Source organism: Castor canadensis, chromosome 8, assembly GCF_047511655.1.
Source record: "Castor canadensis chromosome 8, mCasCan1.hap1v2, whole genome shotgun sequence".
In the NCBI taxonomy this organism is placed as follows: domain Eukaryota; kingdom Metazoa; phylum Chordata; class Mammalia; order Rodentia; family Castoridae; genus Castor; species Castor canadensis.
Genome location: NC_133393.1, coordinates 51,075,493 through 51,086,554, shown reverse-complemented (window position 1 = coordinate 51,086,554; position 11,062 = coordinate 51,075,493). Strand labels below are relative to the sequence as shown.

Genomic DNA, 11,062 nt, shown 5'->3' with positions numbered 1-11,062 from the left:
CCTAGGATGCCATCTTTGGCAGTAAACCAGCAAGAGAAGAAGTGCCTGAAACTGTTTGTAAAAATGGAGCCAGGGAGGCTGCAATCAGGCCACAACCATATTAAATGTGAGGTGAGCAGGAAGCGATGTTTAAGCATTTTATATGCTAACATGTTACTGGCACCTTACATTTGGGTGCCATATTGTGACTTAGGAAGTTGGAATGTGTTTTGGTTGACTTGCTACGTCTTACATAATTTGGCCATTTAAAATAATGGGACATTAAGTTCTCATTAGAATTCTTTCTGAGAAAGTCCGACATTTTAGGCAAAGCTTATTGACAGTTGTTAATGGCAGATGACTTCCCAGCCTCGTTTTAGTTTAAAAATTTTTAATTATTTACCTTGTACATGACTTAATTTCATTTTTTTCCATATTTTGAAGTAAAACTGATGCTCCAGGATGCACCAGTATTCTGCTGTTTGCATCTGCTCGGTGCAGAAATGGAGCTATGATTCTCTAGTTTAAGCATGTAGCACTGTAATACTTGCAGTTAATAAAAAAAGGGAAGTGGAAAAATGACACGAGATTTACCACTGCAACAAATTTTGAAAGTGGTTCCAAAGGGATATTTAAAAGGGCTTTTGAGAGTGGCTCCGAAGGCGTCCTATTGCAGAAATTGTGTATTGTCTTCCCACACAAACTTCCTTACGTTTTGGAAAGGAGCAGTGTGTTAATAAAGCCAAAAGGTCCACTGCAGGATGACAAGGTACTGCATAACCAGACCGTGCGGAGTCAGAGGAGCAGCGTTGGCGTGCACCCCCCAACGTGGGCTGGGGTCCCGTAACTGTGGGCTGCATTTCCCGCCTGCGTTGCACTCTGCGCTGTGACGTTCCCTGCTTCTTACAACGGCCGCAGCCGCAGCTCCTCGGGGAGTCCCGCCCAGGTCCTGGGGGTCCTGGGGAGAAGTGACCACAGCCCCGAGGGATGGAAGGGATAAAGGAAAAGCGGCTTTGAAAAGGCAAGGGCCAGCTTCCTTCTGAGACTGCAGTTGCGGCTCTAGACACCCACCAAAGAGCTTCTGCGTGAGTTCTTCACCGCGTAAGGAACTCGAAAGCCCCGCACTGCTCACCTAACCTCCACCTATCGCAGGTATCCCATGCTTCGAGCGGCCGCGCACTGCGCATGCCCGGGTGGGGGCGGAGCGGAGAGCAGGGGCGGAGCAGACAGTAGGGGCGGGGCGCGCCGAGCTCGCGGCGGGACAGAGCGCCAGGCGTCGTGGTGAGGATGGCCACGCTGCGCAGACTGCGAGAGACGCCTCGGCACTTACTGGTCTGCGAGAAATCCAACTTCGGCCACGACAAGTCGCGCCACCGGCATCTTGTGGAGACGCACTATCATAACTACCGGGTGAGGCAGGCCGCGCTAGGTCGCCGGTGGAGAGGATGGTGGGAGCTGCGCTCGGCTTCTCGTGGCGGGACCCTCGCGGTGCATGCTGGGAGATGTAGTCTCAGTGCTCGTGTCTGTAGCGCAGGGCGGGGCCCAGGGACAGACGGGACGGGGCTTGTCCTTCGGTTGGCTACTTACTCCAATTCTGTACCCGCCCACGGGGCGCGAGTCCCGGGAATTGCGCGGCGGTGAGGTGCAGCTCTAGTGCTCTCTTAGGTGGTTGGGTCTTCTCCCCACCACCCCGTCCCTCCGCTGCTGGATTCCCTCTCCCACCTGCGCATCTTTCCAGAACTGAACCAGCCCCCGCATGCTGCCCGCTTTTATAAACTGATATTCCAGAAACTCCAGGGAAATTCAACGATAAGAACTTGAGCATTTTACCCTTCAAGTTGACCGGCCGGATTGATTTCTGAGATCCCTCAGGAACGGATGTGTTGGAGCTTCAGGAGAGGGTCTTTGAAGCTGACAGCCTTTGGGCCGCATTTGAATCTGCTCGGTTTGACAGCTCTGGTTTGGTTGGCAAGCGCATCCCAGGAGGCATGTTAGGGATAGATGCCTTAAGTTGTCGGGTCTGACCTGTTGAATTTCTCTGTCTAGAATGGAAACCTCCAGAAGCACTTCTGCTTCTGGGTAGTCTCTTAATGATTAAATGCTCCTTAACTCCTTATGCTGCCAGGAGCAGTTCTTACTAGGGTACACAAATCTAGGGCTAATTGATTATACTGTATTTCCTTGAAAATAAAGGAATGAGAGGCACAGGACGTAAAATATATTGCTCATTTGAAAAAGGTAAAATGCAAGCAAGACCTTTCAATTAAAATGTTTCTGCCTAGTGTCTTTCCAGTACCGTGTGTTGCATTGCAGAAATGAAGAACTTGAATTGTCAAATTTCTCTTTGCCTGAGTTTGGTTGGTTAACTTAAGAGACTTGTTGGGTGTGTTTGCATGTTCCAGTAAAACCTGTGGAGAAATAGTGATTTGCATAAAAGTTCACTAAAACCTTGTTTGGATTATGCATTCCAATAGGTTTCATTTTTCATTCCTGAATGTGGGGTGCTACCGAAAGAACTGAAAAGCCTGGTCATGGAAACTGGACCCTATTACTTTGTGAAGAATTTGCCTCTTCATGAATTAATAACACAGGAGTTCATCAACACCTTTGTAAAGAAAGGTAAGAAAAACCTTGTACTGTCATGTAATGAACAGTCAAAGTGAGGAACTACAGGGAGACCACAGCACTGTAAGAGGGTTCCTCTTGTTTTAAAAAGGGCCTGTGGGGATAGTGGTGTGGTCAAGTGAGTGCATCGTTCCCCATCTTACTCTTTCCTGCATCCCATCTTACTCTTTCCTGCATCTCATCTTACTCTTTCCTGCATCCTTGCTGGGTGGCAATTTTTTATTACACTTGTCTCCAAGTCTAGGGTGGAGGTGCTGTAATGTAATGTAATGTCTGTCATCATAAAACAAGGATCCACAGAGAGGAAAGTCTGCCATCTCTGTTCACATGTGCTGATCTTGGGGATGTCACTGCAAAGAGACTGTGCACTCAGCTGTCCCCACAGTGGCTGTGTCAGATGCAGCCACAGCTGCTGGTTACTGGGCCAGGTGCTCCTTTCGGTTCAGTGTCTTCTTAGATTTTGTGTCTCACATCTGCTGGATTGACAGGTTTGTTCAGTCGTTTCTAGGAGCCATTGTTTGAAGTTGTATTTCAGAGTGTCATTAGGGGTTCCACCCTCACCTCCTGAGCCACTGTACACGGGCTCCTACGTTTGTCCTCTCCAGTTGACCTGTGAAGAATTGTAGTTACATCAGTGCTACTCAGTCAAATGCTGCTGGGGCTGCAGATGGAACTGGACAGCCTGTCTTCGTTTTCATCGACGTTACTGTTTTCATCCACTGTGAAGTCCGAGACTATTTTGTTAATGGCATGGACACTTTTGGCAGGCGCTGTTAAATACCTTACATCCTGCATCTGGGAACTAGGTCTTCAATCCCCGAGTAACAGATGAGGAAAGGCTGAGTAGCTTTTGAATTTTAACCTAGAACTCTGCCTCTAAGTTGTGTTCATATACCTGGTGTTTTACTTTGTGCCTTTCTGTCAGCATCCCCGAGGGTACACGTTCCGTTCTGTGTCCATTTTCTGCCTGATAATAGTAAAGTTAGAGAAAATGAGACCTTAGTGAGTGAACTAGCTGGAGCTTGGCCTCCTGTGTGCTCCACACAGCCACGCCTTGTGTTGGGTCTACTGAGTGAGGTGGGGCAGTGCCAGGGACTGACCGTGCCTCCCTGGAAGGTTTGTTGTCTTGTGAAAGTAATCCATTGACATTTTGTGTGTGGCCTTTACCTTGATATCCTTGGACTTTTCTCTTACAGGCTCGTGCTATGCACTCACATACAGTACCAATATTGATGAGGATAACACTGTTGCCCTGCTACCAAATGGTAACAAAATTCTTTTTTCTTTTTAATTGTAAAAGAAATGCATACTGTTTAAAAAAAAAAAAAAAGAAAGGTCAAATCATTGAGATGTATATAGAACAAAATGAAGGTCTCTCCTCCCTCCAAACTTACTTCCCTTCTTAGATGGAATAGTTTGGTATTAATTCTTCCAGAATTTTCTATGCATTTATAAACACACATAAATTTTTTTTTACATAAATGATATCAAACTATATTGTTTCTCGATGTTATTTTTTCCCAAGCTACATATCATAGACATCTTTCGATATTAGTGCATATAATTCTAAACAAGGTCCTCATGCAGTCACTACACTGATTTCTAACTGCTCAGTTATCTTGCTTTCTTAGTAAGAGAACACAAGTGATGTTTTTAGCATCTCTTATGGGAACTGTTGCTTGATTTATAGGGAAGTTAATTTTATCACTGGATAAAGACACTTATGTAGAAACTGGACTTCATGGTTGTCCATCTCGGTATTCTGGCAAAAAAGCCATGAAGTTTAGTAAGTATTATGTGTGCTCCATCAGTGTCTAGCAAGCCCGATATCTTCCTGCCACAGCTAGAACTTAAATGTTTGAGCCATTCTGATCTCTATTGGGAAAATGTGGCTGTTTCTTGCCTTTGAAACTTCTGATTCCAGATACTGTGGGTTGGGCTTCAGGAGTCTGTGAACTGTACTTCTCTTCCATTGTCTGCTGCATTTTATAAAGCTCATAGGATCAGGCTAGTCATTAGATACATAAGTTTGGGGCCAGAAGTTCAAAGTAATGAACCCAATGTTGAAGTCAACAACTAGTTCTTATAAAGAATTTCCCCAGGCCTTTATGATGACTAGTAGAAACTCACCCGGGGGTGGAGAGATGTGATTCTGCTGATGGTGTCTGCTGTGGGCATCAGTAGTTAAGGCTGCTGCATTCCTAGGTAGATTAGAGTTGACGCCTGAGCATCTCTGCCCTTGATCTTTGACCTCAGAAAGAGAAGAACTTAAAACACCTGTTGTTAGCAGCGCTCACTGCTAGGAATGCCCACTGAAGGATAGTTTTGACTTGATGAATCAAAAGGAGTGAAGAAGAAAGTAATTTGTGCTATCTGTAAACTACCCCCAAATTCTTTCTTTTTAAGCATAACACTATTCACAGTGCAAGCTTTGTGTATATGAATGGAATATCTCTTCCTTTTTCCATTTTAAAGTTGTTTCCATTGATTTGATGGATTTATCCTCTAACCCAGATTCTAAGAAGTATGAAAGAGTATCTTGGTCCTTCAAAGAAGCCATTGAAATTTGATTTTCTTTTGGCGTGGCATCATACAGGTATGAAGGATAAATGATTGTAATGATGTGATGATTTTGAAATCTAATTACTAACTAAAGAGGAGTAATGGAGAATTGATATGTGTACATAAGTGCATAAACATTAAGGAAGCTGCTTGAGCCTTCTGACACACTGAGAACCACAGCTGGGGATAATCTAGGTCTGAAGCCATCTGCCTCAATCTTCTTGGGTACATGTAGATCCCAGGATCTTGAGAGTGGCTTCAGAGAAGCTAACTTTTGTCTGCTTCTCCCCTTCCAGCTTACCTAAAACGTCCTTGGCTAGAATATTTTAAATTAACACCAATTATAACAGCATGTGATCTCTCTGTCATTATTGATCGTAGTAACTCAGGCATACCATTAAGTATCAGTTTAAATTTGTTGTGACTTAGCACTAAATTTAGTTCAGAGTTTTATGTCATCAGGTGTGTTAACCTGCTTACAACTGCCACATGCATTGCTCCTCTTACAAGCGTATCTGTGGAAGATTACAGTGAACCGATCGTTAGGAGTTGTGGTGGTGTAGCACCCTCCTTTGAGGGATAGGGAAGCACGTGAGTCCATTGTGGAAATGTCCCCGTGGGAGACCCCTGTTCACAGGTTGTTCCACGTTGCTTCCCTGGGTCCTGGTTTTATAAGGCTTTGGTGCCTCTCCTTTCCCTGGATGAGGGCAGAGAGACTTCCTGAAGTTTGTCATGTGAAGTTTTCCATGAGGACCATTCATGCTTTATGTAGTGTTCTGTTCCTAAGATTGCTGATTGCTATCAGAGATTTTCAGGAACTGAAAAGTTTGAAATTTTATCCTGTTTGCCAGCTAATGGAGTGGCCTGCCATAGTCTCATGGATACTTGCAGAAAACGAGCAACTGCTGGGTCGGTAACAAAGGACTTTGTTCTTCACAGCAGGAGCAGTAGTCCTGATGAATTAGTCAGGGCTCTTCGGAGAGATAGAACCAGTAGGGAAGAGAGAATGAGAGAGAGGGGCTGATAAATAGATGGGCGGGGACTTCTTAGGGGAAATAGTTCATGCAGTTGTGGAGCTGTGAAGTCACTTGATGGCCACCTACAAACTGGAGACCCAGGGATGCTTGTCCAAGTCTGAACACCTCAGCTGCAGGCAAGCTGATGATGTCACTCAAGCCAAGGCCAAAGGCCTGAGAACCTTGGTGGCCCGTGTGCAAGTCCTGGAGTCCCAAGATCAAGGAACCTGAAATTTTGATGTCCAAGGGCAGGAGAAGCTGCATGTCCCTGCTCCAGGAGAGCATGAATTCACCTTTCCTCTGCCTTTTTGTTCTGCCTGGGTCCCCACCCAGCTAGATGGTGCACTCCTACACTGAGGGTGGATCTTCCCTGCTCAGTTCACTCACATGCCAGTTGACCTCTGGAAATATCTCACAGACACACCCAGAAACTGCTTTATCAGCTAGCCAGATAAGTCGACACCTAAAACTAACCCTCACATAGAGAACCAGCATTTGCACCAGTTCACCATGTCTCAGTTCCCAAGAGTGACACATGGTTGGTCCAGAGGTGCTGGCACATGCAGTGGGTTCCATTATGGGCAGAACTCAGAGCTTAAGGAACTCTAACCTTTTATAATGGGCTGTAAGCCTGCTGACCTTTGTGCAAAGAGATGAAGGGAGACAGTTTTTCTACTGTACTGGACAGTAAGCCCCGTGCTCTGGAGGACAGTGGGGCACTGTTTCTCTCTTCCAAGGCTGCCAACTATGCATACTTCTCTGAAAACACACACTGGATTTTTTGGAGTTTTCAAAGGGAAGCTTAAAATGAGATTCTGCGATCACTCAGTTTCTCTTCTGTTTCTTACATAGATTGTACATATATGTTCTGTGTAGAGTTCACTAATGCTCCTACATAGAGGATACTCTAGGTTTTGTTTAAGTTGAAACTTTCTTATTAGAGCAAACAAAACTAATGTGGGGCCAATCTGAAAGCATTGGGTATTTCCAGGAAAAGTGTGGAAGATGAATCTTTATAGAACTTTGGCACATGGAGCTGAAAACAACTTTAAATGGTTTTAATTTGATTAGTGCCTTGCACAGCTCTCATTTTACTTAATCTTACCTGATTCTCATAATTCCATGGGAATGGAGTCATTTCAGGGATTCACTGAAGTTGTACACAAGTTCACATGGTCTTACATGGTATGTTTTCAGGTACAGAAGAATCAACGATGATGTCATACTTCTCCAAATACCAGATTCAGGAGCATTGGCCAAAAGTAGCCCTGAGTACAGTGAGAGATGTGCAGTGCCCAGTGCTGCAGAGCAGTGAGCTCGGGGGACAGCCAGAGACATCCTGCAGCGCCCCGGAGCTCTTCGACTGGCTGGGTGCTGTCTTCTGTAATGCCGACTTGTGGGTATCTGAACTCCCAGGATTGTGCGGGGCTCTGGCTTGCTGCTTGTTTTCAATACGTGTTAATACTTCAGATGTGATTATGTAGTGGTTCTAAATATGCTTTCTTTCCTTTTTGTGTGACAGAAATAACGAGCCTAATAATTTCATATCAACCTATTGCTGTCCTCAGCCGAGCACAGTGGTGGCCACAGCTTACTTGTGTACAATCACTGGCTTCATACTTCCGGAGAAGATTGGTGTCCTCCTGGAACAACTGAGGTGAGAACTCTTTTTGCCTTTTATGTCTCGCTTGTTGGTGCCATGCCAAGGACATTGCTAGTGTTGCACGAGGCAGGGTCCTTCACGTAGTTCCCTTTCTTTCTTGCTTGGGCCCAAAGTAAAGTAACATTATCATTTTAGGCAGCATAATTATCCGTGCTGATAGGAAAATGCTATTACTACGCACTTGTCCCTACGAGAAGAGCAGAGGCTGGGTTTGCTTCTTGAAAGGCAGCTGCTCCTTCCTGGTTCGGCTCCCTGGGCTGTTCTGATGCAGTCCAAGTTGTAGCATCACTTGAAAACAGCAGTATTCTGTGGGCAAATTAGGGTTTATTTTTAGTATCATAGTTCTACAAAATGTTTCATTCTAAAATGGGGTGGGAAGAAATAGGGAGGAAAAGTTGATCGTCTCTGAATCCCAGTCATTCCTAGATGTGTTCCAGTGCTGAAATGCTGTGAATCACTGGGCACAGATGTCATTTGATGAGGTTCTAGATAACTACAATGTGTCAAGTCCCATGTTGAAAAGACTAAATGGAGCAGAATCCCATTTACTAAGCATGTGCTCTCAATCTTTTCTTTTAAACTAAGTTTTCAGGGTTTTCCTTTTTAAATTCATCACATCCTTTTTTACATTTATTAGTTTAATCCTTTGATTTTCTTCAATAAGAAATTTGGGATTTAAAAAATCTGATGAATTATCCTGTGGTGTTTCATTAAACAAACTGAGAACCTTGCTTTTAATGGGAGTGAGACATTCTTAAACACTTTGCGGTGGTTTTTTGTGGTGCTGGGGATGAAGTCTAGTGCCTTGCACATGATGGACACATCCCAGCCTAGTTCTCTGACTTTTTTCTTTTTTTAAGGTTTTTGTACTCTTCATTTTCTCTTCATTTTGTTAATTTTCTTTTTTTTTTTTATTGTCGTACTGGGGATACATTGTGACATTTACAAAACTTCTTATAATATGTCGTAGTTGAATTCACCCCCTCCATCATTCTGCTTTATTCCCCATTTCCCCTCCCTGACTCTTAAATGATTGAAAACTAAGGGTTGGAAGGCTGGAACTGTGGCATATTATAACCTTTATGAAACTCACAAGATAGCATCAGGAATTTAACCTGCCATCTCCCAGTTTTTATAAGTAAAGCTAAAGTCTATAAACTTCACTAGAATATCAGATGTACCTCTTCTCCTGAATTAGTTTTTTAAAATATGGACAATCCTAACTCCCTGTTTATTAAGAATTATTTTTCTTTTTCAGTCACTACTTCGATGAACCAAAGTTATCTCCATGGGCTACCTTGTTCAAGGCTTTGCATACAGCCCCGTTTCCTGGAGGGAGAATGAACATGGTTTTCATAGAGGAGGAAAACATTTGTACAACTTCGTGATTTTTAATAACCAGGACTGTTGGCTTCAGATGGCTGTTGGAACACATGATGACTGTCTACCATGAGAAATGCAGAATTGAAAATCACGTTTGTTTATCAGTGCTTGTTTTCAGATTAACTGTAAAGGGCTGTGTGTGCACTCAGGCCTGTATAGCGATGACATTCTCAGCTTGACATTAGCTTGCCTTCTGCTCTGCGGTGGGGTCGTCTATGTGGGCAGCTGGGCCAGCTGTCTGTCACTAGCTCATGGCTGATTTCTCTCCATCATTGCAAACACAGGGTTGTGCTTCCTGCACTGTAGCATAAGCTGGAATGGCAAAGACCAAGGGTGTTGGACCATTCAGTGAGGGGTGTGCTGTTGATCATTACACCTTCTTTAGATAATGAAAAGAAGTCCTCATATCATCCTTACCAGGGCCAGTCTGTCGTAAGGGCTGTTCACAAATTACTTCATTAAATTCTCATGTCGACCCTAAGAAGAAACTGAGTCACGGAATGGCTACTGTGCTAGTGGGTCTGAGACTGCATCCTTGGCCAACCTGGGTCCTCTTGTGTGTTCTGACTTTATTGCCTCTGGATCAGGACACACTGTGAAAACTGAATTGTTAAGGAACAAGTTGAGTTTCCAGCATGGCTGAGGGGGAGCAGCTGAAAACAACAGCTTTTAGAACACATCTGGAAAACGCCTTTTAAATGTGTCTGAGCTAATCATTGAGCAAGAGTTTCCAAAGGCAAAAATTTTTTTTTTTTTTTTGTGGATGGTTTTTATTTTTTTTTTATTTATTTATTTTTCTTTTATTATTCATATGTGCATACAAGGCTTGGTTCATTTCTCCCCCCTGCCCCCACCCCCTCCCTTACCACCCACTCCACCCCCTCCCGCTCCCCCCACCTCAATACCCAGCAGAAACTATTTTGCCCTTATCTCTAATTTTGTTGTAGAGAGAGTATAAGCAATAATAGGAAGGAACAAGGGGTTTTGCTGGTTGAGATAAGGATAGCTATACAGGGCATTGACTCACATTGATTTCCTGTGCGTGGGTGTTACCTTCTAGGTTAATTCTTTTTGATCTAACCTTTTCTCTAGTTCCTGGTCCCCTTTTCCTATTGGCCTCAGTTGCTTTAAGGTATCTGCTTTAGTTTCTCTGCATTAAGGGCAGCAAATGCTAGCTAGTTTTTTAGGTGTCTTACCTATCCTCACCCCTCCCTTGTGTGCTCTCGCTTTTATCATGTGCTCATAGTCCAATCCCCTTGTTGTGTTTGCCCTTGATCTAATGTCCACATATGAGGGAGAACATACGATTTTTGGTCTTTTGGGCCAGGCTAACCTCACTCAGAATGATGTTCTCCAATTCCATCCATTTACCAGCGAATGATAACATTTCGTTCTTCTTCATGGCTGCATAAAATTCCATTGTGTATAGATACCACATTTTCTTAATCCATTCGTCAATGGTGGGGCATCTTGGCTGTTTCCATAACTTGGCTATTGTGAATAGTGCCGCAATAAACATGGATGTGCAGGTGCCTCTGGAGTAACAGTCTTTTGGGTATATCCCCAAGAGTGGTATTGCTGGATCAAATGGTAGATCAATGTCCAGCTTTTTAAGTAGCCTCCAAATTGTTTTCCAGAGTGGTTGTACTAGTCTACATTCCCACCAACAGTGTAAGAGGGTTCCTTTTTCCCCGCATCCTCGCCAACACCTGTTGTTGGTGGTGTTGCTGATGATGGCTATTCTAACAGGGGTGAGGTGGAATCAGTGTGGTTTTAATTTGCATTTCCTTTCTTGCTAGAGATGGTGAGCATTTTTTCATGTGTTTTCTGGCCA

General features: G+C 44.0%; 1 pseudogene; it reads left to right on the top strand.

The window, feature by feature from the left end:
- Window positions 1–1,194: 1,194 nt before the first annotated feature.
- Window positions 1,195–9,319, top strand: LOC109698731 (ribonuclease P protein subunit p40-like; annotated as a pseudogene).
- The last annotated feature ends 1,743 nt before the right edge of the window (window positions 9,320–11,062 follow it).